Source organism: Stegastes partitus, unplaced genomic scaffold, assembly GCF_000690725.1.
Source record: "Stegastes partitus isolate 25-593 unplaced genomic scaffold, Stegastes_partitus-1.0.2 Scaffold353, whole genome shotgun sequence".
Taxonomy (NCBI): domain Eukaryota; kingdom Metazoa; phylum Chordata; class Actinopteri; family Pomacentridae; genus Stegastes; species Stegastes partitus.
In genome coordinates, this window is record NW_007578084.1 from 43,531 (window position 1) to 69,614 (window position 26,084).

A 26,084-nucleotide genomic window follows, 5' to 3' on the forward strand; every position below is an offset into this window, starting at 1 on the left:
TTCTCACTGACCTTATAGCTGAACTGTAATAATGTTAAACCATTTCTCTCTGTTTCGTTCTACTGTGTGTGTGTGTGTGTGTGTGTGTGTGTGTGTGTGTGTGTGTGTGTGTGAGAGAGAGAGAGAGAGAGAGGTGGGGGATGAGATGAAGAGTGTATTCCAGAGGGCTTAAGGGCATTTCACAATGTTAAAGGGGAAGGTTTTCAATTACAGTGAGTTTGTGTGTGTGAGTGTGTTCACATGACAAACCTCTGAGCCACCTACACCTCGCTGCCACTCGCTGCCACACACAGTAACGCCGTCTCCACCGCCATAGCTGACAGGATGATGCACTGCACTGTTTGTTTTTCTTTTAAGTGCTACACGATATGTGAGAAGTCAGAGACATTAGTGTGATTACAGTAAATAAAGGAGATCACCAAGACCCTGCGTTACATTCTGTGTCACCAGGTCGGATATGTGAGAAATCTCATTCTTTATGGAGTCCTCAGTGGGAATGAGCAATGGATGCTTTTGCATATTATAAATGCATTGATGCCCACCTGGAAAATTAAATGTAAAAAATCTGTAATACTCATTAAAAAAAGGGATCAATAAATAGCAGTCACATGTATTAGACAATAACACTTAATTAAAATATCAACAAAATGCAATGTTCATCTGTATCATCATATCGGCAAAAAAACAGCACAGTGTGTGTGTGTGAGGCATCAAGGTGACAGAATCTGGTTTGTGGTGCAAGAGAACATGTTAAATCAAACCTGCACATCCATCAGATGTTTGCATGTTCCACATCTGATGCCCCAACAGATGCAACAAGAGCTGAACATGACAGAACACAATCTTCTGCTGGCTATACAGGATCACCTGACTGAACTTTAACCGCACATATGTTGATATAGATATTTTGAATAGTGAGCATGATTTTATGTATATGTTTATAAGTAATTTAAATAGAGAAAAATACACAGAATTTGCCAATATATTGTAAAAGTTGATATGTATGCATTAGACTGTATCTCAAGATCTCATTTCTAAACACATACATTTCCCTTTGCAAGGATAAAATCTCCTGTTTTTAACTAACAGGAGGCAGCAATGCACTCCTCGTGCAAGGTTAAAGAGGAAGACATCAAAATAATACAGACCAGATCTAATCATTTGAATGTTCCAAGCAAAACAAATTGCCCATGATGTTTGATGCACTCACAATATATTTATGAATAATATACATTTTTGAATGCGTATGTCATTTTGGTTATGCAGTTACTAGACTAGGTGTTGGGTTTTATGTAAAAGTATTTATGAAATGAACCAAGTGCCCAGATCTAAAAAAGTGAAGCCAATATGTAAGTGCTACATCTACATAGCGACAGCAGGGGGCGACTCCTCTGGTTGCAAGAAGAAGTCAGATTGCATAGAAGCCTGTGAGAAAATGATGCTACTTCTCACTTTACTTGTTACCTCAGCAAACATTTTCCCAATGGGTTTATGGGCTCATCTGCCATTTTCAAGTTTCCTTAGAAACAGCATGGTGTTCATTTTGTAAATTATGATCCCATGTACAGTAAAATAGACAATAAAGCAGGACCTCGCTACCATTTTCCAAACTCAAGACTCCAAAACAGTAGTTCACCAGCCATTGAATGACATCATGGGGTGATGTCCACCTTTTATACAAATATATATATATATATATATATATATATAGTAAGCTAACGTAGCAGTGACTCTAAATGAAGCTTCACTGCTCCCAGAAAAAGGTAGCAAATTCAGCTACACCAACATGGCAAAAACAGTTTACGCCATCAGAAGCTACTTTTTTATTCATTTTTAATGTTTAATTTTATTCATTTGCTACCTACAGAGTGTAAAGACACATAGCTGTCTACTAGTTAGCTGCTGACAAGCAGTTAGCTGGTATTTACAGACTGTACTAAGACCATATACAATGATTCTTAGTTTTATTTAAGACCACACTGAAAGTTCAATTGTGATTCTTGGACAAATGCTACTTGTGTTGATCAATAAAAGAGCATTGCTACTGAAAAGCTGTTTGGTTCAGGAAACAGTAGCATTACCACCCCACTACTGAGAAATATAACTAAAGTAGGAACTTAATCGTAACACAGCTGCCCAACACTGTCCTTGTACACACTGCTAAAAAGGAATACAGCTATAAGCAGCTCAGACCACCTCCACATGTGGTCTTGGTAACTGGGTTCTAATGCATGCTTCATGTCTATTTGGTGCTTTCACAACTGTACTCAGAGCTGCTGTCCACTTGGACACATGGATCGGATCACCCAAGACACATGTTAATGCAGGGTGTGAACAAGGGCTGGTAATGTTGCACAACCTCTTATAAGGTGATGTAATACAAAGCAGTCATGTCGTCAACATCGCTTTTCCCCTAAACGTGACCAATCGTGTGTTATAACTCAACCAAACCCAAATCAGCCAGGATATAATCATGTGTATAAGTCTTGCAATATTTAAATGCAAGTTCAGCAGTTTTTGTGTCACCCAGTGATAGCAGCTCTGTTCAGAGAGCAGCATACTTTAATGTTTGGTTGGGACTCGTTCGTTTTTTTAGCACAAAACAAAAGAAATGTAAAAAATGAAACTACAAGAAATATTCCAGCTGGTAGGTAAACAAAAGGGATAAAAATGGCGAAAACAATAACTTGCTAACTGCTACATGTCATTCCTGCTGAAACACTCCCAGTCATTCAATGCCAAGGAGTACACAGAAATGTCATGATGGACGCTATGAGGATTTGAGATTAAAACAATTAAGACAATTGAGGAAAATGCAGCCGGAATTTCATTGTGATTTGCACTTTGGTTCATTCAGTGCTGATTTAATCTTTCCGATTGCAGTTCAGGGACTTTTTAGACTATTTGAATGATTCCACATACGTGTTTTTTAACACCTGTGGCCCATCCTTTGCATGTATTATTAATGTGCACAGCCTTCAGTGCTATAACTATCAACAGTGTGATTATTATTGACCCCTTGGTGCTACTGCATACAATTGCCCTTACAGAGATAAATGGATGCTGAGGAATTTGGCTTGTTGTGATTTTTTCACAAGCATCAACCTTCAGCATCTTTGTAAGAAAGTCCACAAAACTCGCTGAGTCACATTCCTCAGCACTGACAGATTCTCCTGAGAGTTTACCAGGCATCTTCTGAGGGATCCAAATAAAACTAAATGGTAAGAACATTGTCTTGTTATGTGTGAGGAACAGATAACTTTTCTCACTTCAAGTGGTAATTGTAAAGAAGAAATGTTTGAGGCATCTAATTTGTTCCAAATGCAGCAAATGCCACAGTGGAAAGAATGGAAACATTGAAGAAAAGACAGAAATTTACCACAAATCTTCAGAGGTGCAGTTGCAATCCTACGTGCTTTGCACAGAAAACTGCTTTCCAATACTGAACTTGTACAAGATAGGTTCTTCTGGAGGCACAAGTGTTGTATTCAAGGTCCTTTCAGGCAATTTTTGCACTACAGAGTTAAGCTACCTTCAAGTTAGAGGCCCTGATCTTTGGTGATCAGGCCACATTTCTTCTATATTATTAAACATATTAATAGATTACATATCTCTAGCTGGGCTGCAAGGTGGCTCAGTGGTTAGCACTGTTGCCTCGCAGCCAGAAGATCCCCGGTGGATCTGCATGGAGTTTGCATGTTCTCCCCGTGCAGCGTGGGTTCTCTCGAGGTTCTCCAGCTTCCTCCCACACAGTCCAAAAACATGTTGAGGTTAACTGGTGATTCTAAATTGTCCGTAGGTGTGAATGTGAGTGTGCTTGGTTGTCTGTCTCTAAGTGTAGCCCTGTGATAGACTGGCGACCGGTCCAGGGTGTCCCCTGCCTTCACCATAAGTCAGCTGGGATAGACTCCTGCCCCCCGCAACCCTAGTGAGGATTAAGCGGTGTGTAGATATGGATGGATGGATGGTCAGATGTGTGACTGAGAAATTAAGATGTTAGTGTTCAAGATTTCTTTAGTTTGATATCTTCTCTTACACAGCTGCTCCTGATATGAAGAGACTTACCTGTACTGCTGGCTCTGAATGGTTGCACATTGTCATTTACATAACTCACCCATTTAAAATTTAAAACGTGGCCACTTTGAGACGCAGGTGAGTGCTGTCATGGGACGGTTCATATTCTAGAGACCTTTGAAGAGTTAATTTGCAAAAGCAGATAACTCCATTTTTGTAGATTTGTAGATAAGAAACTTATTTTATTGTTGTCTGCTTGAGATAATATCCATCAAAATGAAGTTGAGTGGATTTGACTCAGTAGAAATGACATGAGAAAAATAGAGATAACTTAAGTTTGATTGATGTTGTGTCAGGTAGACGATGAAAAAGTGAGTTTTCTGAAGGTTTGTGAAGATGGAGTTATCTGTTTTTGCAAATTAACTCTTCATTTGTTCACTTTGGGATTAACCAGGATTTAGGCAAAATCGTAAGATTCTAAAAAGCCAAGATGGTGACGGTCACTGTCACCACACTGAGCTTCAAAACTGCTCTTCAGAAAACTTCACGGGGACATGACGGAGGGTTCGGTGTGTGGATTGATCATTGTCGCTTACTTTTACTCTCAGCTGCTGCCACTATAAATGATCCACTGTCATGGTGTCTTCAGGCTTCAGAAAGAGGAGTGTAGGGATTGTAATCAGCTGAAATCATGAATTAGAATCATTATACCCATACTGCAAGAATTCATAAAAAATGTTATACTCCTCTGAGAGTTTCAGAATAAATGTTGATGTTCAACAAAATTAGAATTACAGTAAGAACCAATAAAACTGTTTATTTCCATGTGTAGAAATGTCTGGTTACTATGCGCTACCTCAACTCAAAGTGGAAATAATTTTTGCACACATCTAAATATAAATGATAGTCAAATTTTGTGTTACAATTTTATTTGAATAATTACACATTTGGAAAAACCAGCAGGTTGGATCCAGAGTAAGCCACCGTAGTTTATGTGTGTGTGTGTGTTTGTATTGGTTGGATGCATTTGTGTTTTTCCATCAGGAACAATGATTTTGCTTGTGTTGGTGACAGCTTGACCTCTCTCTCCCTCTCTCTCTCTCTCTCTCTCTCTTTCTCTCTCTCTCACACACACACACACAGAAACACACACACACAGCGGATGGTTCCTGAATGGGGTTGGAGGTTAGCAGCCGGTTACACGTGACAAGTCATGGTTAATTCCAGCAACACAAAGGATGCTCTGGGCGCCAGCAAACACACTCTCCAACACTCTCACACACACCACATCATCCCATCATTGAACCGGCCCAGTGACTGAAGTGAAGATAATTTAAAAAAAAGAAAAATGATAAAGTTCCCTCCAAAAAAACAGTTTGGACGCAGTTTGGAAGTGTGTTCACATGATCTGGTTGTTGGAAACCCTGTTACTACTCTGCACTACACTTGATTTATTAAATATGATATAAACCAAATAGATTTCTCTCATCGGGTGAAAGATTCAGTTCACACAGACAAAGCAACACTGGTCAACTTGACTTGTTTTCTGCTGGAAGAATGCATCATCTATATGCTTGCTGGTTTCTGTTGGGTTTTACACTGTTCAGTGGCATTAAAGGAAAACTCAGCATTAGCTGTACACTAAAATAAAAACCAGAACTGAAAAACAATTCGATAAGATGTTTTTAGATATTTTGACCTGTGTTGGACAGTCAGGAGTAAAACAGCTGGCAGCAGGAGGAAACATGGGGTGATGCAGGGACATGATATGCAGCACAGCAACCTGGCTGGAATCTAAGACTGGATGTTTATATGACACAGACTACAAGTGTTCAGCTGTTTATGGACTCCTCATTAGTTGTTTTACACAGATTAAGCTGTCTGTTAATCACAGGGTTGGTGGTTCAATTCCCTGTTTGTCCAGTCAACATGTCCAAATGTCCTCCATTAACCCCAATATGCTCCAACGTCAGGCCAGGACCTGGTCGCTCACTGAATGATTCAATCAGAGGCAACAGATAAAAACGCTTCATTACCTCTAAGTAGAGAAATACTGCAGTCGCTTAATCTAAAACATTAAACAGATCTGCTGCACTAATGGTGGAATACTATTGTTGGTTAGTTAGGCTATGCGAAGAAGGTCAGCTGTTTCATCAATAAAGATCATTTTAACAACTTTTCAGACACCGTTGTCGAAATTGTTGGAGAAATGGATGTGACATCACCCACTGGTTTGTAGACTGTCATTTTGAATTTGGTTGTTGCCATCTGCACGTCCACATGGCAGCAACCTGGCAAACATACTTGACTTTATCATCTATTCGGCATTAAACGGAACCATAGTTTTAAAAAAAAGAATAATATTCTGTGTTCAAAAGTTGTGAAATGAGTAAATGAACCCATTAGCTAATTTGTAAAATGTTTATTTAGGTAACAGACCAAGTGAGAAGTTGAATCATTTTCTCATAGACTTCTACACAAAGTTGCTCTCAGAGGACTCCCCTCCTGCTGGCTGATAGAAATAATGCAGGTTTAAGTGAATTCCACATGGGCTTCATTTTTCAGATGCAGAGGCTATGTCCAACTTTTATAGTTAGTCTATGGGTGAGAATAGAAGTTAAGCCTTCCTGTCTAAACTGACTGATTCATGTGTTTTCAGATGGGACTGAACTGGTTTTCTGGTGTTACAAACTATTTGCTCAGTACATGCACCTGAATTGCTCCCACTTCATTGGTTGTCAGGCTTCCACATCTGTAGAGACTATAAACATGCAGTAGAGACACAAGTCTGCTCTGATTAGTCCTACTGTGTAGATGCATACTGAAGACTAGCAGTGTATGTATTTGTCCAGTCAGAGTCACACACAATTAATTACTTGTTTTAATATTAATATTATTATATTTATTTTTGCAAGAACTTACCATAGAAATTACACGAAATTAATAAATTGTGAATGAATGCCTATGACAAGCAATTGTAATATTTATGCTGAGTTAATAATGTATTTTTTTTGTTCTCGTATATAACTGTTAATGTTGAGATATTGCTCCAGACACTGTATACTTTGGGGTGTTTCTTTACACAGTGAAAGTTAATAGGATCCAATAAATAATAAGTAAATAATTACAATCAATCAAAAGCAAACAATGAGTGTCATTTTGTTGTATTACATCCTGTAATAGAAAGGAGAAACGAGTTTATGTTTCATTAGTCGGCTGCCGACACCAACACCATTGTGTCTAAGCGTGTGAGTGAGTGCTCTTCAGTTTATCATGATTACTGATTAATCTGTCATCCATCACTATCAACTCACCTCCGCCCCACAAACAGAGACATCAGTGATGGATTATCCTGATTTGCATCAACAGACAACACCTAATCAATAAGGTCAAACACACTGATGTGGCTCTAGAGCGTGGACAAACAAATGTGTCTGTGTGTAGACGGGAGGAGGCAAAAGCTGGGCGGGGGCTGTTTGGTCTGATGTAACAGAGTCAGTTTCATCACCCGAGGCATCGAGGATGAGGAGGAGGAAGGCAAGAAGGGGCAGAAGGGAAAGGAAGCGACATTAGGAGTCTAAAATGACTCTCTCTCTCTCACACACACACACACACACACATATATATACACACAGAAACACACAGAGACAGTGGGTGTCAGCTTCCATCAGCAGCCTGTACCACTGTGAGTTATGACCACAGCTATGCGATCATTTACACTCACTGCTGCAGATAGCCAGAGGCTACTGTTCTGTGTTTGTGTGTGCAGATTTCACAGCACTGGCCTTAAGTATTCTTAAAGTTTTACAAATAGAGAGGGACAAATACTTCAGGAGGCTTTGACTTCATGCATGTGCCTGATATTTACTGGTTAGTACAGTAGCAGAGAAGTATTCTGTTTTAAACATGAATGAAAATATCAGAAACAACTTCCATAAAGACTCAAGAAAAACTACAACAGCCACTACATAATGTCTGGAGTTTCTTTAAAAGTAATTTATGTTTAAATGTTTGTTCACATTTAATGTAAATTCTTCAAATATGGTAAAAGACTAACATAACAATGAATCCAAAATGTCATCTCCTCATGACCGATAATACACTTGCTAGCTTGATGATGATGCTTTTAATTTTTTTTTTTTCCAATTATTGTTTTCGAAAACAAATTTGGCAAGTGTAGACGAAGGGAAGACCATTATTAGAAGATGTAGATGTGTAATGTTTGACAGATTGTGTGGTCGTGGGTGAAAGATTCTCAAAAAGACAGTTCTTTGAGCAAATAACACCAAATTGCTCAAAATATAATATTAGAGTTTCATTTTTAGACCTGTTTTATTCCACAATGAACCCCAAAGAAAGTATAGATTTAAAAAAAAAACTTTAAAAGATATAAGAAAATAAGAGAATACAGATCACACAGAGACAAGAGAAAGGTTATTATTTACAGTGTCAGAATTCAAGGGTGAGACTTTAGGTACAGTTGAAGTGACAGAATGTAATGTAAAAGTGAACAGACCCAAATACTGAAAATACAGCACAGGAAATCTGGAAGGCAACGTTCAAAAACAACACATTTTCATCTGCATCATTTCAAGGTATTTCTCTGTCTGAATTTTCCCCCCCAAACCTCAGAGAGCTGTCCAGCTGGAGCCTTCCTTTCACTTCACTGCAGGTCATTCCAGTTCAGATCGGTTCAGCTTGATTCAGTTTAATTCAGTTTTCTTCACCTGGAAATGGCTCACACTCCTGACAGCAGACTCCCATTTACCGTTGTGTGTCTGTGTGCATGTGTGCGTGTGCATGCGTGTGTGTGTGTGTGTGCGCACGCAAAGTGTCAGCATCTTCTGCATCCCATGAGCTTGGTTGATGTTACACCATCAGCTTCACCTGCAGGGAGAAACAGGGTTAGTGTGTGTTGTTCAGAGAGACACAGGAACAGATTCAAGGTCATGTTAAAGTAACAACTCCTACATGGTGTAGTCAGACTGGTGGCATATGAAAACCTCACATCTCCAGGAAGCCTGATTTTGAGGAATTATTAGGAAAAGGTTGTGTTTATTTAAAAAATTTCCACTTGAAAAGCACAATTTGTTTTTTGTTTTTTAAAAAAAGAAAAATCTCAAACATATTTACGAACTGCTCGGGAACATAATAAATTCTTAATTCAATCAATGACAGGAAAAAAATGCTGTTATACATTGGTGGAGGTGCAGCATAGGGATGAGGTGTCTTAGTCAAGTCAAACCAATGTTCTCACACACACAGACACACACACACACACACACACACAAAATTCAATCATGTCTGTGCTCCTGCCTGGGGGAACACACTGTGGAAACCTCACTATAGTGGAAAATCACCTTTTCCATGTTATTTTCCACAGCAGCACCAACAGTACACACACACAGACAGACACACACACACAGAGTGTAGCTGCGTTTACACGAGGAACCATAAGATCAGATTTTTTTTTTAATTCTTTGTGGTGCAGATCTCACACCGTCATGCCTGTCTGTGCCAGAAGAGTCAGCGAGGAATGTGATTTTTATACAACCATGAAAAAAAATCTGTGCCTCAAAGAGTTAATGTGATCTTGTGACAATAGAGGGTTTGGTGCTGTAAGCACGCTTAGTGACGTTTGTATCCATGATACCTGACCTGACTGCAAACAGTGGCCTTCACCAAACTGTGGATCACAATATCAGCTCAATGCATTATACAGATATACTCATACCTAAACACTCATCTGGCAATGGGCCTAATCAGGAAGAATACAGAACAAGTGAGGCTTTATGATATACAATTACTCAAACAGTGATTTAAAATGCTAGTACATTATACCGTATATACATAGATGATTAAGTATTGATCTCTGCTATGTTATGTCAGGTCATAGGCCCCGCAGACACGTTTTCTTTGTTCCATTGATGCTCACAGTTTGTGCAACCAAGGAATTTTTATAATTACCATATAAAACAAGAAGATTGGTGGCCATTATATAGGGAAGAAAAACTAATCATAATATGGTAATACTGAAAAGAACCTATTGATGAGATAAAGATAAGTCTTGTGATATTCTGTTTTCCCTATTGTCAAAAAATCCCACGTGTAAATGCAAATTAGTGATTAATATGTGCAGCCAAAGCTTGATGTCATTTATTCCTGTGTGTCACAGAGCTCTACTACTGTCCAAAAACTATTGAACTACTAAATCTTAGCATCAAATTTAGTTTTAAAAAAAACAACAACATAGATGATGTGGTGTAATTTGATTTAGTTTCCCATTTACTGCCCTTAACACACACACTTAATGTGTGTTCTATCTTAATGTGTGTTAATCTATAACTCCTGTTTGGGTTCTGTGAGGTTCAGTTCAGTTTTCAATTCACTTTATGTGTCCATTGTCTTCATATCTTGAAGTGCTTCAATAAAAATCTATGAACAAAACTCATCAGAGTCCAGATCAGTGACAACAACTCTCCTTTCAGTCCTGTTTATATGTGTCCTAAACATTTATTTAGGTTTTGTTTTTTTGTTTTTTTTTTGGCGGTTTTAGTTGGACAAAATGGGCTTGGGACCAAATATTGTTCGTTTTGGTCACATCATTGGATTTTTTTTTTTGACAATAATAGAAATATAAACTACTGTCATGCATTAACCCTTTAAACACTATGAAGGGGACGGTTAAATGTGGGGAAATGCTGATGACAGTTAACCTGCCTTTTAATTTTGAGAGTTAAATGTAAGTTCAGGCACAAAAAATTTAAATGTCAGGACCAAATCTCAATCTAAATAGGTATCAAGCAGGAGAAAAAGTTACACGCTACAAAATACGCAACAGGTTTCTGAATCACACAAACTGTATCTAAGTACTGCTGTGTTTACTGCACTGACTACCCTGCTGGACAAATGTCTTGTAAAACTAGAACTGGCTGGGCTGAGGACATGAGAACCAACGGTGTGAGTGGATCTCTGGTGTTCTGCTAATGTTACACACATTATAGAGTTCTGTGTTGTAATTCAGTGTGTCAGAGAGGAGAGAAATAATGCGCCGAGCATCTCGTCAAATCGCTCCGGCTTAAACGGCCTCTCTCCGGAGTGTGTTTAGGAAATTAAAGGCCAGGGATTTTTTTCATAATTGTCTAGTTTATCATTTTATTACAGCTAGCTTTCCTCTGATGGGCTCCCTTTATGATTTATCAAATACAATTACTGCGTGACTTATTTCAGGAGCCTCTCCATTGCTGAGGACCATTAATGTGTGTGTGTGTGTGTGTGTGTGTGTGTGTGTGTGTGTGTGTGTCTCAGCTCTGGTGTATTTAAATAGCATTAAGTAATTGGAAAAACAGGAAGAGAAGCTGGAAAGGCTAAATTGTCTTTATGGATTTATACCTCCATCCCCCCACTTTTGTCAGTCTTGCCCTCTTTCTCTTTCTCTCTGTTGCTTCCTGGTAAATATTCAAAAAGCTTGTACTTTAAAGGTAAAAGAAAAGAAAATCAGGTTTTAACTGATACACAGAAACTAATTTGATTTTTTTTCTGCTGCTACATATCTCTCTTAGAAAAAGGAAAGAAACAGAGAGAGAGAGAAAGAGAGAGAGAGAGAAAAAGGTTAATTCCATACCTTCGTCTTGCAGCTAATGAAGTGTAGGTGGCGTCCCGGTCAGTGCAGCTAATTGAACAGTGGAGATTACAGCAGACACGACTCCTGTGTGAAAAGAGGGCCATGTTCATTAGTCGTTGCCATATAATATTCATTCTCTGCAGAAATATGTAGATAGTAATCTATGCAAAGAGCTGCTGGGATGATTTTAAAGCTCCCACCATGTTCTGTGGTAGCAGTAACTCAAACAAGCCTCATTTGAAATGTACTCATCTTGGGCTTTTTGGCTTCAAATAGTAACTTTTGTTTTTTTATCTGTTGTTATTTAGGTCACATTATTGAATTTCATATTTAAACACAAACATATACTGTATTACCACTTTAAACCTGATGAATGATGCAGGATCCACGTGTGGACGGAGCTTTAGGTCAAGTTTTGATCACACCTCTTTCATACCCAAGAAACCATGATGTCATCATTGTATGATTTGCGTTTATTTACATCAAGATTATTGCTACATATCTGTTTTAGATAATATTTTGATACGCCTTCAGTGGCAGAGCAATGGCACCTGTATAGTCAATGATAACTGTTTTGCAAATTCATTGCTTGTGCAGAAAAGGATTTTTGCTGGTTTTTGTTGTTGTTGTTTTTGCTGCACATTGTGCAACATCAGCTTTCGAGGCATGTCAATGAAACGTCTCAATAGCAGCTTTAGACTCCATGTAATCAAATTTGTGAAAGCAGACACACATAACTGAGATGTATCATCAATCTAATGAACAAGTTGTGGTCCAGCACTGGCATTTACATCTGTTAAAGATCATTAAAAAAAACGAGGAGGAGACTGTGAAGCTGACCAGGGAAAAGAAGGTGCTGCTTCTAAATAAATGTTTGTTCTGGGTGTAGCAGTGTACAGGCTCATCGATGCATTCTGCATGAATTTGTGTTATAGAGTGAATGCTTGGTGTGTAATCTCAGGTTGCAGCAGCAGTCCTGCTGTGAGAATTTTGTGCAAAATGTTGTCATGATTATGAAGTAGTTTGTTAGTCACCAAAGCTGGAAATCAGCCATCAATGGACTCGTCTCACCTTATAAATAAGATAGCATATCTCAACCTTTTTTGTTATCTTCTTCTTCAGAAACCAAAAAAGGTCACTCCCCTCCCATTACACACAAACCGATTATTTGTTTATTAGTCAAGTCAAGTCAACTTTATTTATATAGCACATTCAAAAACAACCAAGGTTGACTGAAGTGCTATTAGTCATTACCGTGATGAGAGATCAATGTTTATACTGTCACAGGCATTTTTCAACAGAAATTATTGTCGTTTTTGTTTTGTTTCATGTTCTGTGCATGAGCAAACTGACTGACAAATGATTGCTAAACTGAATTTGTGTGCTGAGCAAGATTAGGTCATTAAAAGAAGCAACAGTAACTCTTGTGTAACTATGGTTTTTAGGTAATACCTGGGGCATTTCATGCTATTTTTAGAATTTATATCTTTATATTGTATTGCATTCCCTGCTACCCTCATTATTAATTGATTTATTAAGATTTTGCAGTGAAGTGCAGTCATGTAATCACTGCTGGGATCAACCTGCCTTCAACCTGTCCTACCAGAGCCTGGCAGACCCAGGAGAAGGAGGAGGCTGATGCGGGCCCACTTCTCCATGTATCCGCACTCATCTGCCTTAACTGCATCGTCCCTCTATTGGTTAGCAAATCTTCTAGTTTAGTTTCAGTATATACAGAATACTTGTTAAACATCTGAGGAGGTGAAAAGCTGTCTGGGTGGGATGCTGACCCGTCCATCTGGTTTCCTGATGCCGCAGTCGCTGCAAATAGCACCGAGGAGAAACGCAGCACGTCTTTATCAGGACAAAAACAAAACTCCTCTCTGCTTCTGTCACTTCTGTAACCCCACCGAACCTCCTCCCCCACCTCCTCCCCCTCCCGCCTTCAGTTGCCTGTCCCTCTCAGTGGGACCCTCTCTCTCTCTCTCTCTCCCCTCGTCTCCCTGTGTCTCTCTACCTCTCTCGCCCCCTCCCTCAGGGCAGAAGTAAACCACGCCTTGAGGCCCTGCTCCCATTGTGTGTCCTCTGCTACTTCTGTTTGGGGCCTTTGTGTGCCGCTAATCAGCCGTGGGGCCATGCTCAGCCCCGAGTGTGTGTCTGCGAGTGTGCGTGTGTGTGTGTCTGTGTCCCTTGCCCTCATTACGTAGCCACACTGGGAGGCCAGCATGGGAAGTTTCTGCTGCACTATACACCTCCCTCCATCCCTCCATCCTTCCCCCCCCTTGCTTCTCCCTTTTCCCTCCCTCTAGCTGTCCATCACTCACTTCCTCCCCCCTCTCATCTCATCACCCCAAGACTTAAAGCTACACTGGCCAGAGCTCTGAAGTAAATCTACACCTGTTTCACCCCAAAGTGATGCTGCAGTGGAGAACAAAAATCCCGTTGGCTCGGTTATAAAGTTCTCATGGTCGCAGATGCTCACTGAAATCATCATCATCATTATCATTCTGGTGTCAGAATGGTGTAATTTTCTCACAGGAACTGACTGTCAATTCAGAAAGTTTTCTGAATAGAGTTCAGTGAGAACAAAGCAGGACTCTCTAACACACACTAACAAGGCCACGACCTTACAGGATTTCTGAGTGTTGAAATTCGCAGAAGTAAAAGCTTCCTCTCACTGTCTTTTCAGGAAGGCCCATGTTTACCAGGTTAACACAGATTCTCAGCTGATATTTACACTATTGTTTCATTTCGTTGTTATTATCCACCATGTTATTTAGGTCACATTATTGAATTTCATATTTAAACACAAACATATACTGTATTACCACTTTAAACCTGATGAATGATGCAGGATCCGTGTGTGGACGGAGCTTTAGGTCAAGTTTTGATCACACCTCTTTCATACCCAAGAAACCATGATGTCATCATTGTATGATTTGCGTTTATTTACATCAAGATTATTGCTACATATCTGTTTTAGATAATATTTTGATACGCCTTCAGTGTTGTTGCTGTTCTGAGGTTAACTAGAAATAGTAGTTGTCATTAAATACCATAGTGAAAATTGAATGATTATGACTGTACCAACAAAAAAAAAAATTAAGATTTCAAAGTTGTATTATGTACACTATATATTGCATTTACTGTCAAAGTTCCACACCATGAAGGAGACTTTAGTTCATAAATTCTATACATAAATATATATACACGTTACATTTCATAAAGTGAATAAAATTCCAACTAAATGGATTTTAACTGCCGATGAAAGCACCAAACATGACTGAAAACTCTGGAAATGAAAAAAAATGTCTTAACTTTTAAAGTTTTTTAAAGTTAAAAATTATTGTTCAAACTCTGCTAAACTTTACATTTTAATGAGTTAACTAGTTATGAGCAGAGTTTAATGTAAAACCAATGAATAACAGTGGTGAAATTTCCCTGCTGCCACAGATGCACACAACTTTATTTCTCATATTTATTTATGACTATCATTTCCGTATTTTTTCATAGCTTTGTATTGTGTTTTGTTTTTAACCTCAAGTCTTTCTGTGGTGGTTGCAATAAAAATGTCCTCTTCAAGACAATAAAGTTATATTTAAGACAAAAATGTTCTCCTCTTTATTCTGGGTTTAGCAAGACAACAATATTATATCACACAGCATACTGTTTGTTTGGCAGGTGATCTTTCCAACAATTCAAGAGTAACAAAGGCGTTGTGCTATAATGGAAAGTGAAGAAAAACTGACGGATTACCTCTTTAATAATTGAATCAATTTCACCGTTACTTAAATACATGAATAAGCTGGACTAAGTGAACTGTCCGGCGCTCTTTATAGCTCCCCTCAGTCACCTGCTGGGTGCCCCTTTACCCTTATTTTTCTCTCCTACTCCTCCTCCGCTTCACCTCCTCCTCATCTGTCCATCCCTTCTTTTCACTCTCTCTCCCACCAGTGTCCTCCTCCTCACAGCCATGATGTATCACCTGTCCGTGTGTGTCTCCGTGTTTTTGTGAGTTTTTGTGTATATGTGTCTATCTGTCTTGATGCCCGATGAAGTTTAAGCCACTGGAGCTCTTTGACTTGAGGACAAGCGTAGTCTATTCATCGCTCATCTGAATGAACACACACACACACACGCACGCACACACACACACACACACACACACGCACACACACACACGCACAGAGCTACATTGCTATCTCACATTTCAGTGTGGGACAGAGAGCATCTCTTTCTCTCCCTCTGTCACTCCTCCCTCTCTTCCTTCAACTCATTTCTTCCTTCACTGACTTATCTCACACTGTTTACTCGTGTCCCGAGTCTTCCTCTTATTTCCAACAACTTGGTTCTAGGTCACCAGCTTTGTCAACTTACTGACCCATATTCATGTTACAGCTCGTAATGAGGCCGTACGCTTGTTTCCATTTCCACTTGTAAAGACAGTCTACAGAGCTTGAGAAACTACTTGAGGGAAAAGATTTCCTGCTTCACTTTCTCTGCTCATGTACTGTCAGTCATGTGTCACTCAACAGGTCCTACAACTTTAGCAAAAGTAGAGGCACTTTGGAATTTTAAAATTAACTGCTAAAATCACTTTTTGTTGGTAGGCTTGGTTAGGTTTTGTGAAAGATCCAAATTTGGGCTCAAATAAGCACTTTGTTAATGTTGGAGGACCTTCATTGTCATGGTTACAACAACAAACATGCTGTTAGGGTTATAAAATGGTCACTTAAAATGGCAAATGTACAGCAGTCACTTGTGTTGAAGTCCAGTGCTTTGTCAACCCTTCTATCCACCTCAACCTCCTTGTTTGTAGCTCTACAACAACACTTGCTCCATTAGCTTTGTAATAAGTACGTCTCCCAGCATTGACGAAATCCATATGAACCAAGCCTCACAGTTACATATTAAGAGTTTTTTTCCCATCCAAATCATCTTTCCTGCCTTAAAATAGCTTACATGTAACACTTCATCATTTCTACTTTACAATGTACAGATCTATTAATTCACCACCTCTTTCTGCCACTCGCTGCAGCTCGAGCACACCAGGACGGTCTCATTACCACACCTATAGAAAATTAGGTTAAATTAAATTCACTGGTTTATGAATATCAGTCCAACACACCAGACCAGTTAAAGTGATGCATGAAGAGGAAAACAGTTCTCTGCATCAGCAGTTAGTGTTGGACTGTCATTGAAAGGACATAAAATCCTCATCTATCCAAGTGAAGGTGCAGGTGCCATTGGCAATTGACTTTGAACACAAAGAGTTTAATCTGAGGGGAAATCTCCTCAAACTGTTCCAGAGGTTGTTTAACACCAGAGGCAGCACCTGGCCATCGCACGCTTTCATACAAGTTCCCTGCAGGAACTTTCTCAGGGAACCAACACACTTCTCAGGAAGTTTATCTGTATCTCAAAAAGAAATAGGGATCAAATGTAACTTCTTGTAATTTGCATAAGCATTGTCAGGAAAGAAAGTCAGGCTTAATATAAGTTCCTCTACATAGAAAAACAGAAAAATAAAACTTGCTCTAACATGAATATTTTCACAGAATATGAGAGCCAAGAGGAAGTGATATCATACATCTACAGGCCTAATAAACTACTGCTATGAGGGGCTGACTAAAGCCACTATGACCTAAAAATATCAATTAAATCTCCTGAGTTTGGTGCAGGGAGGAACTCTCTCTGTATGTGTGAGTATGAGAAAGAATTAGATGATAATTAGTGGTGACTCAAGGCTTCCCTGACCATAATCCTCTGAACAATCTACACTCATACAGGTGTTTACTAAATCCAATTACCAACAGAAGAGGGGGAGAGGAGAGTGGAAGAGAGAGGGGAAATGGCTAAATTATTATCAGCATTAGTATTAAATTACAGTTAAACCTCTTCCTTGTCCTTTTTTGGTTGGTAAATAATACAATTGTCTGTTGCCGCCTTCATTTAGTCAGAAGTGCTGTAAAAATTGCATTTTCTATGAACTCAGGGAAGAAGGTGGATGAGCATATAAGCAGGACATCTGCACTTCAATCAGACTTGAGTGTGCAGAGTTGCTATCACACAAATGACTGCTTTATAGATGTCTTTCTTTTCAATAAGGTCAATAGCACTAACAACATGTAGCTTATGCATAACAATAAGTGATAATATGGTGGACTCATATGACTGTCTCTATGTTTACAGAGCACAACAAAAACATGACATTATATTTCAAAAGCTGCCTATTTATGCCAGGAGAGCTCATGCTCTTAGAAATGGTAATTGGGCTTTGGTTCAGTGCATGCATAATTACCCCTGTAAGACTGCCTCTTCCACGTCTTTTGTGTTCTTGTGTATCAGTTTCAATATGTAAGTCCAGATATTGTGTACAGTAGATCCAGTATGTGTCACTGAGGTATTGTGCAGACCTCATCCTCTGATCCTCTGTATGGTTTGCAGACCACAGGGCTCTGAGCAGGCTTTCACAGCTTATTCAAATCAATGCACTACTCCATGTGAGCTTCTGTTAGTTTAGCTTATAGGTGCTCATAATTGAAGATCCAGCCTGAAACTGGATGAAATTAGAAACAAAGGGAGTCATTCCATGTCTATGTTGAACTGAGGGTGAGTAGAAATCTAATAGTAGAACTAGTTTGTATGAAACAGCAGTGGTTTAAGTAAAGAATTAGACTTTGAATCAACTCTGCTTCACATTTCTAAAATATGAGCGCATTCTTGTCCTGTCAGAGGTTTAGGATGACGATATCAGTCTATTTTCATCCAAGACATTGGTCCACAGCCAGATGATTCAACATTTTCTGACCAAACGGATATAAGGTCATTTATGGCTCAAAGAGGGTGATCTGACCTCATGCCAGGACAGGCATTTGTCTTGTCCAGTGAACATTAATGCTTTTCAGACGATAAACTGAAATGACTACCCTCAGGCCATCATGTAAACTTTGTACACTTGATATGTCATAGTTATAATGGCAGGCTGCTGAATCCATTCCTCTTTTGTTTACCACTTACATGTTTCACGATGTAATGAACACCGCAGATATGATAAATTAATGTTGCTTCAAAAGTATAACAAATCTGAAATGTTGCATACACTTTAAAATCACTTATGTAAATGCATGGCTGCAAGATTTTTAAAAAATAGTTTACTGATTTAGATGAATCTTTTAAGTTCAAACATTACTCTGGGCGGTTCGGGAGACAAAACAATGTTGGTATTTGAATCAACTTAATATCCTGTGAAATATAAACTCTAATTTCTGTGTTTGTTGATTTAGCAGTAGATTCTAGTTCAGATAACTTAATCAAATTGGCTTCATAAATATTTCTTTCCCTTAAGGTAAGTATTTTAAGCCCCCTCCCCTACCTACTTAACACTGAAGCAAATTGATTTCTTTAATTTGCCAATTTAAAAGCTGACGTTTTTAATTATGATTAATAACTAAATAACACTGTAAAATTCATTTTGAATATTGTGGAAATACTACTCTGAAAAACTAAATTTATACGAATAATTAACTTGAAAACCTGTTTCTATTATTTAGTAACTGGGAACTGAAAAAAAAAAACTTTGATTGCAGAGGAAAACTTAATCTTTGTAACTTAGTGTAGTTTCTTGGTTGAACATAATTCTATTGGAAGCTGTCATGACCCATAAAGATGGATGCAAACTTAATGTTTTTCTGTTTAGCCCAAACATTCCTTTTTTTTTTTTTAAATGTAGTAAGTGTATGAATTACATGGATCTCTCCAGCTGTACATTTTTGTTACTTTGCCTGCTCATGCAACTGACAAACCTGTTGCTGCAAAATGCTCTAAGGGTGTAACATCTGTGCTCTCAAGCTCGGCATATGCTACTCGAGATAAAAAAATATATATATTCAGATTCCTAGTATTTTTTATAATTATGCAGTTTTGTTTAAAAGCTACCATGTGTTACACTTCCAGCATTTTGTTGGAGTAATGCTCTCATGTCATGCGCTGTTTGAGAGCGAGGAAAGTTTTGAGAGTGAAGATAGGGGAGTACGAGGAAGGTGAAGGAGAAGAAGAGGGCAGAAAAAGGAAGACTCCAGATTCCTGCTTCATTCCCTCCAAACTTTTAATGGAGGTTTGATTAGCAAGCATGTAATGTACTTTACCCCCACGGCTGGAGACAGAGGGGGAGGAAGGGGGAGGAGGAGGAGGAGGAGGAGGAGGAGGGGAGAAGTGGCGAGGGATGGAGGGAGAGGTATAGCAGGAAGGAGGAGGAGTGCATATAGGCTGCCCTCTCAGCAGGTCTCCTCATCTCCCCTCCTCCCTCCACCTCCTACACTTTATTCCTCCACTCCTTCAGAGCAGGACACAAGTTTCCCCCCCGACTCTAAAACCTAACATCACCTCCTCTGCACACACACTAAAGCCTAAAGCCACCTCACCACCTCCACCTCCTCCCCTTCCTCTCCTATAGCTGCACCATGCTGGGTAAGTGGTGGGTGTGGGTGGGGTAGGATGAGGTTGGAGGTCAGAAGCAGGAAGAGGTTTTTTTTGTTTTTTTTTTTGGGTTGCCCACCCCCCATTAACAAGCTGCACGTCTGCATGCAGGAAGTTGTTTGTGCACAGACACAATGCGAGTTTATTTGAATCCAGCAGGGAGATGTCGGCTGTGTTGTCACTCAGCTGCTTTCAGGGTTAAAGGCTAAAGAAAGTGTTGAGGTAGCATCCACCAGTGTGCCGCTCTCCCCGGCAGAAAAGATTACAAAGTAAAAGTCATCAGAAATTACCTGTACCAATCCTAACATCCACCTACTTTCCTACTAAGATAATAATAAAAGACTTTCACTCTCTGAATGATGTTGTAATTTTAACAATCAGCAACAACTCAAACCAACAATACAGTTTATTTTTAAAAGCAGCATCATCACAACTCTCAAATGGTACTTCATTAAAAAATTCTCCAGAAAAATGTGACTAATCGTAAGTTGATTTATTTTTGTTATTCTGAATTGTGTGCAAATCCTGTTTTTGTTTTTTTTTTTAAACTTTGAACAGTGATCTCACGTTCAGATTATTTTTACCATTGAATTATGAAGGTAGCATACAATTAAAAAGCTGTTTCTTTGTCTAAGCCAAAGTTAAAACTTCAAAAGTTTATTTCCTTCAAGACAAAAGAAACAAGATGCAACATTATCAAGCGTCTTTTTAACTTTCAACATCCCTGCTAACCTGTTCCTTGTTTAAAGTAGCCTCCTAAATGTCAGCCAGTTCCCCCTCAGTTATAATAAAAATGAAAATAAAACTTCTTTTTAAAGCGTGTTTAATGTATGAACAATAGAATTAAACGTGGGGTTTCTCTCCATCTTTCTGTGCCTCCCACCATGCCAGATCAGCGTTTCTCTTTCCCCCTCTGCCTCTGCCCGGCTGTGCTGTCGGCTCAGGGTGTGAGCAGAACAACGTTAATGTGTGGAGACACCTGACAAGCCCGCTGGCCTTTAGGGCTCAGCCTAATCACTCTAGACCCAAACCCATCGGGAATTAAACCTGCAAAACCAAACAGTCACTGTGGGAGCTGGCTGGCATCTGCTGGAGCCACTCGATCGGCTGCTGAGGGAAGGGACGTTACAATTTCAGGGGAAAATGTGTTGCTCAGAGAGAACCAAATCCAAACCTGAGGTAGATTTATGTGTAAACCTGGATACTGAACTACAAATAGTACACACTTTTCAAAGAAGTTTTGAACATTTGTACAACTGAAAATTGGAAAACTTGTGCATGAATGGATGGTTCGTGTCACTCATGCGTGCCGACTGTACTGCTCTTTCAAGGCTGATTATTTGAAAGTTTTACTGCAGCTTATGTATCATAATGAAATTCTATGTCTTTCTACTGTAGATGTTCCTGTAGGTAATTCTATACACGGCACATCTAATAGAACTAAGGTGTCAGGGTTGAATCCTGCCCGCATACACGAACATTTTCACATGCCATTGTATTAGAAACGTCTAGAAAATTGTAATTCTGTATGACCATGAAAGGACTGATAAATGCTGATGTATGACAACTTAAAGGAGGTCTGACAGCGAGAGGCCAAGAGTCAGTCTGAAAATGTCACTGTAATGCGTTTGAACTAACATTAAAGCTCTTTTCCATCATTCAGAGTACAGTACTGCGTTAACTTTAAAATTAATGGGGATTTTCCAGTGTTTAAAGTACAGTAGCTTGTTAACTCCGGTATCTGTTAAGCCACACAGGGCCCCTCTCCACTCTCTCTCTCTCCAGATGCCCTCATTAATTTTAGATTGGCTCTAAATGAGTCTCCTTCATCGCGGTCGAGGTTTTCTAAATTAGATTCATTTATATTTAAATTGTGAAACAGGCGTGGTTAATGAGAGAATCGTTATTTTTGGGGTTATTTCAGATGGGCTGATAGTTGGGCAGCTCAGTGTTGTGCGAACTAAAACCAGCAGAGGAGGCACACATGATGTGACGCCCACTGAATTTGGGCTTTTCATTTTCTCTGACAGTAAAAAAAAAAAAAAACGCATATCCAAAAGAGTGGAATAGGGAGATATTTGGTGGCATTTTTAATGGAAATGGAAGGATTAATTGTAATTTAAATTGAAGGGCCATCTTAACAGAAGAAGTATGGTTTTTGCATTAAACAAATGAAGGAATTATTATTCTTGAGAACTACATCTTTTGGACATGGACATCTGAAACGTTGTGGGGGAAAAAAAACTATATTAAATCATAAATAAGAAAAGTTTGTTCGAGTCTATATTCCCCTGCCCAGGTTGAAATAACTATTTTTTTTTTTAATTAAAAAAAAAAAAAAAAAGGAAGAAGCTTAGCAGCCTCGACCTGCTAAAAACATAAACACAACCGTCCCTTCTTTGTTTCCTTTGTTAAGATCTAATTTAACACTCTTAAAACTAATGTGTCACTTTCAACACATCTGTGAAGTTTTTGGCACCACTTGTGCCAAAAACGCATTACAAGACACACATGTTGACTTAACAGGTGCCTCCATCAGCACATGATGCCCTGGCAGAGCAGCGGGACGCCTCTCAGGCCTAAACTGCTGAATTTGGAGTGTTGAAAATGTCACATCTAATGAAAAAAGAATGCGAGGTGGGACAACAGAGCTTCCCCCCTCATCCCCCATGAACCAGTCCATCCCTCTCTCTCATAAAAAACTCAAATCACACAGCGCTTTACAGCTGTACGTCTCCTTACAAGGCTTCTTACAGCTCTCGGCGTCCTATAGCAACCCCCAGCTTCTCCCCGCCAGGAATTTGACTGTTAGGAATCTAAGTGCCAGGCGTTTAAAACCTGAGGAATGCTATTGTTCTGGTCACAGCTGCACTAGCACTGGTCTGGCTACTGCTGCCACTGTGTGTGTGGGGAGGGGAGAGGAGGAGAGGAGGGGAGGAGGAAGGAGGAGGAAGGAGGCCGGGAGGAGCCGAAGGTGTGAAAAAGGCAACTTTACGTGTTTCCAGTGCTCTGCGGTCTCATGACAAAGCAGCACATAGTTGACAGCGAGTTGACACATTCCTCAGGCCTGGACATTAGCAAGGCTCCATCTCTCCACCTCCCTGCCCACGATTGCTCCCTCTCCTCTTCTGTCTTCCTCCAGCATGATATGTTCCACTTCAAGTGTATCCCTCTCTTCTTTAAGATCAGATAAATGTACACAACACACATGCTCAGAGCTGCTAAACACACTGAGGTATGCAACGCAGAGATGGAGCGGAGGATTAAACCCACTGTAGGTTCAGCTGCTGAGGTATGCTCATAGTAAACATGCTGTAGTGGATGATCGAGGCTTTTTTGGGAAAACAATACATATTTCAGTCTGTCATGTTTCATTTGTTTGTGATGTAAGTGAGCGCCTCTTCTGTGGTAATTCCCACCTCACTGGTCAGCCAGAACAGACAATAGGGCCACTACAGTCGGTTCAAAATGTCATTGCCAATGACTCGACTGATAATATCACACCCCTCCTATGATCTCTGCATTGGCTTCTGGTTGTCTCCTCTCAGGCCAACCGGTCGAGGCAGCTGACTGGCCACCCTGATTCTGATTCTGTTGGAGGGTTTTTTTTTCTCCCGGCTGCTGCCAAATGCTTGATAATAGGGAGTTGTTGGATTTCTCTCTATAATGCTGTAATGTCTTGTCCTTAAAGTGCCCTAAGATGGCATACATTGTGATTTGGTGCAATATAAAAGTTATTAAAGTGAATAGTAGAATGTTTGATTTGGATACACAAAGCTGTCCACTTGTCAAATATGAACCCAGCAAAGGCCTTCAGCTTAATGTAGTATTGAAATCAAGTATGTGAGAGTGAAAATTCATTCTTGACTTGAGTATGACATGACCAAGATAAAACAAACCAAAACAAAATACTTAAAGGAGGTCCACTTACTGGTTTTATCTGTAGATCAACCTGCATCTTATACCAGAGTTTGCTCTCTTGTCAAGGAAATAACAGGTCATGTGATGACAACTGAGCTATCTACATGGGAAAGTCCATCCCCTGAGGAAGCTCATGAGAAGCATTTAAAAGTCGGTAAGTGGATCTTTTCAAAGATTTTATTTCATCTTTTACAATTACAGCAGATTGCTTCATTTCATTTTACCCAATGACTGTTGTGGGGGTTGTAGCCCCATGATTCTTTTATTGATCATGCAAACTTATCAAGTGTAGTCTACTGTACCTTTCATTGTGTTTGTGTTTTCTCTCATCTGTGTATTACCATGTAAAGCTTTCCTATATGTTACAAGAGAGGATGCAAGAGCAACAGTGGTGAGCTGGCAGAGCTACTCTCTCTCTCTCTCTCTCTCTCTCTCTCTCTCTCTCTAGTAATTACCATCCAGCTGCTTGGAGGAACAATGCTTGGCTCTCTTCCAGACGGCTGACTTCATACACTCTGTGCCACGCTCAATTTGGAGCGCAGCGGAAGCTGGGCATGACTGGCACCCTCCAAGGCATTGCTGTCTCTCTCTATGGGACTCAGTGTGTGTGTGTGTGTGTGTGTGTTTTGGTGTGTTCTCTAAACTTACCAGTTCCCATTTGCCATCCGGTTCATGCATGTTTCCAGGTCTCTTGATCGCCTCTTCACCCTCCTGTTACATCACTGGAAAAAGAAAACAAAATGAAAAAAATAAACACAAAGTAATAATTTTCCATGCGGTGCAATTGATTTTACAGTAATCTGTTGCTCTAAACAGATGAGTGTTGTAGGTTGCTATTGGGGAAATATGGGTGCATTCTGCCTTGTTTGCAGTAGTTAGTTAAGCGTAGGAGGAAGATTACCACCTATAGAAGCTCAACCATATTTGATAGGTGATCAGCAAAGTACAGAAACACCATGAAATGGTCTATTCAGTGTATTTAGCAGAGCAGATGAGCGTGAATTCATAGGAGACAGATTTTTAAAAAAAAAACAACCAAAAAAAAAAAAAACACTCAGCCTTGGTGAAAAGCTGCTGAGACTAAAAGGTCATAGTTCACAGTGAATCCTTGTACACCCACAATAGTTCCCAGTGTTTCCTGATACAAGGTTGTGTTACCAGGCAACAAGTACTGTTCAGGGTTAGTAACTTGCTGACTTTTTTTCCCTTCATACTCTAAACTTTAGTTCCAGAAAGTTAAAGGTGAGCCTTTGGAAATGTTGGCTAAGACAAATGTTAACAGCAAATCTACCAGCAGACGTCTGAATATGAAGAACTCCCTCATTATGCGGGTCAAAGGCAGCTATTGTTACCCTTCCCCTGCAACTCACACACACACAAATGGACAGTATGTGGAGGAGGGATGAGGGTAGATAAAATCCACCCCTCTCAATTCACATCTTGATATATGCATCCGAAGCGCCCTGCAGGCACTGTATACAACTGTACACACACACACACACACACACACACACACACACACGCTAACAAAAGCAAGTATACAAACACACACATAGTGCTCCCCCCCCTCTTCAACTCCAAACTTGACTGAATAGGGTGCAGTACGACTGGGCTCTTCCTCCTCCGGCACAATGAGGACCTGTTTGGGTCCAGTATGCCCAGTTACCCCGATCCCACTGCCCAAAAAAAGCCACACAAACAAACATGCATACAAAAACACCCACACACCACCAGCCCCAGTCTGGCTCTTACTGTTTTGGACAGAGAGGCATTTAAATAGCAGCGACAAACAGCAACAGTTGCTAATTGTTGTGTAACAGTCTAACGAGGAAATAGCAGCATTAAAACAGAAAGTCTAACAGTTCTCGTCACACCATCCAGCTAATATGGTGAGATTAGACGGTTTAGGGCACAACACTGGGCTCAACAAAGTATTTAAGACAGTATATATATGAGGGTATGTGTGCGTTAATCGTGTTTTTGTTCTTGTGGGCCTCACTAGGAGACAGACTGACTTTCATTAATTGTTTTATTAAAATAACTACTA

At 39.7% G+C, this 26,084-nt stretch overlaps 1 long non-coding RNA gene across 1 annotated transcript in view; it reads right to left on the reverse strand.

Moving 5' to 3' along the window:
- Nucleotides 1-6,886: 6,886 nt before the first annotated feature.
- The window catches only part of LOC103359080 (uncharacterized), an 87,336-nt gene continuing 68,138 nt past the window's right edge, over nt 6,887-26,084 (reverse strand). The window contains exons 3-5 of the long non-coding RNA XR_520287.1: nt 24,686-24,759; nt 11,639-11,722; nt 6,887-8,901 (exon numbers count right to left, since the gene is read on the reverse strand). This is a non-coding gene — a long non-coding RNA (uncharacterized LOC103359080). The remainder of the gene's footprint in view (nt 8,902-11,638; nt 11,723-24,685; nt 24,760-26,084) is intronic.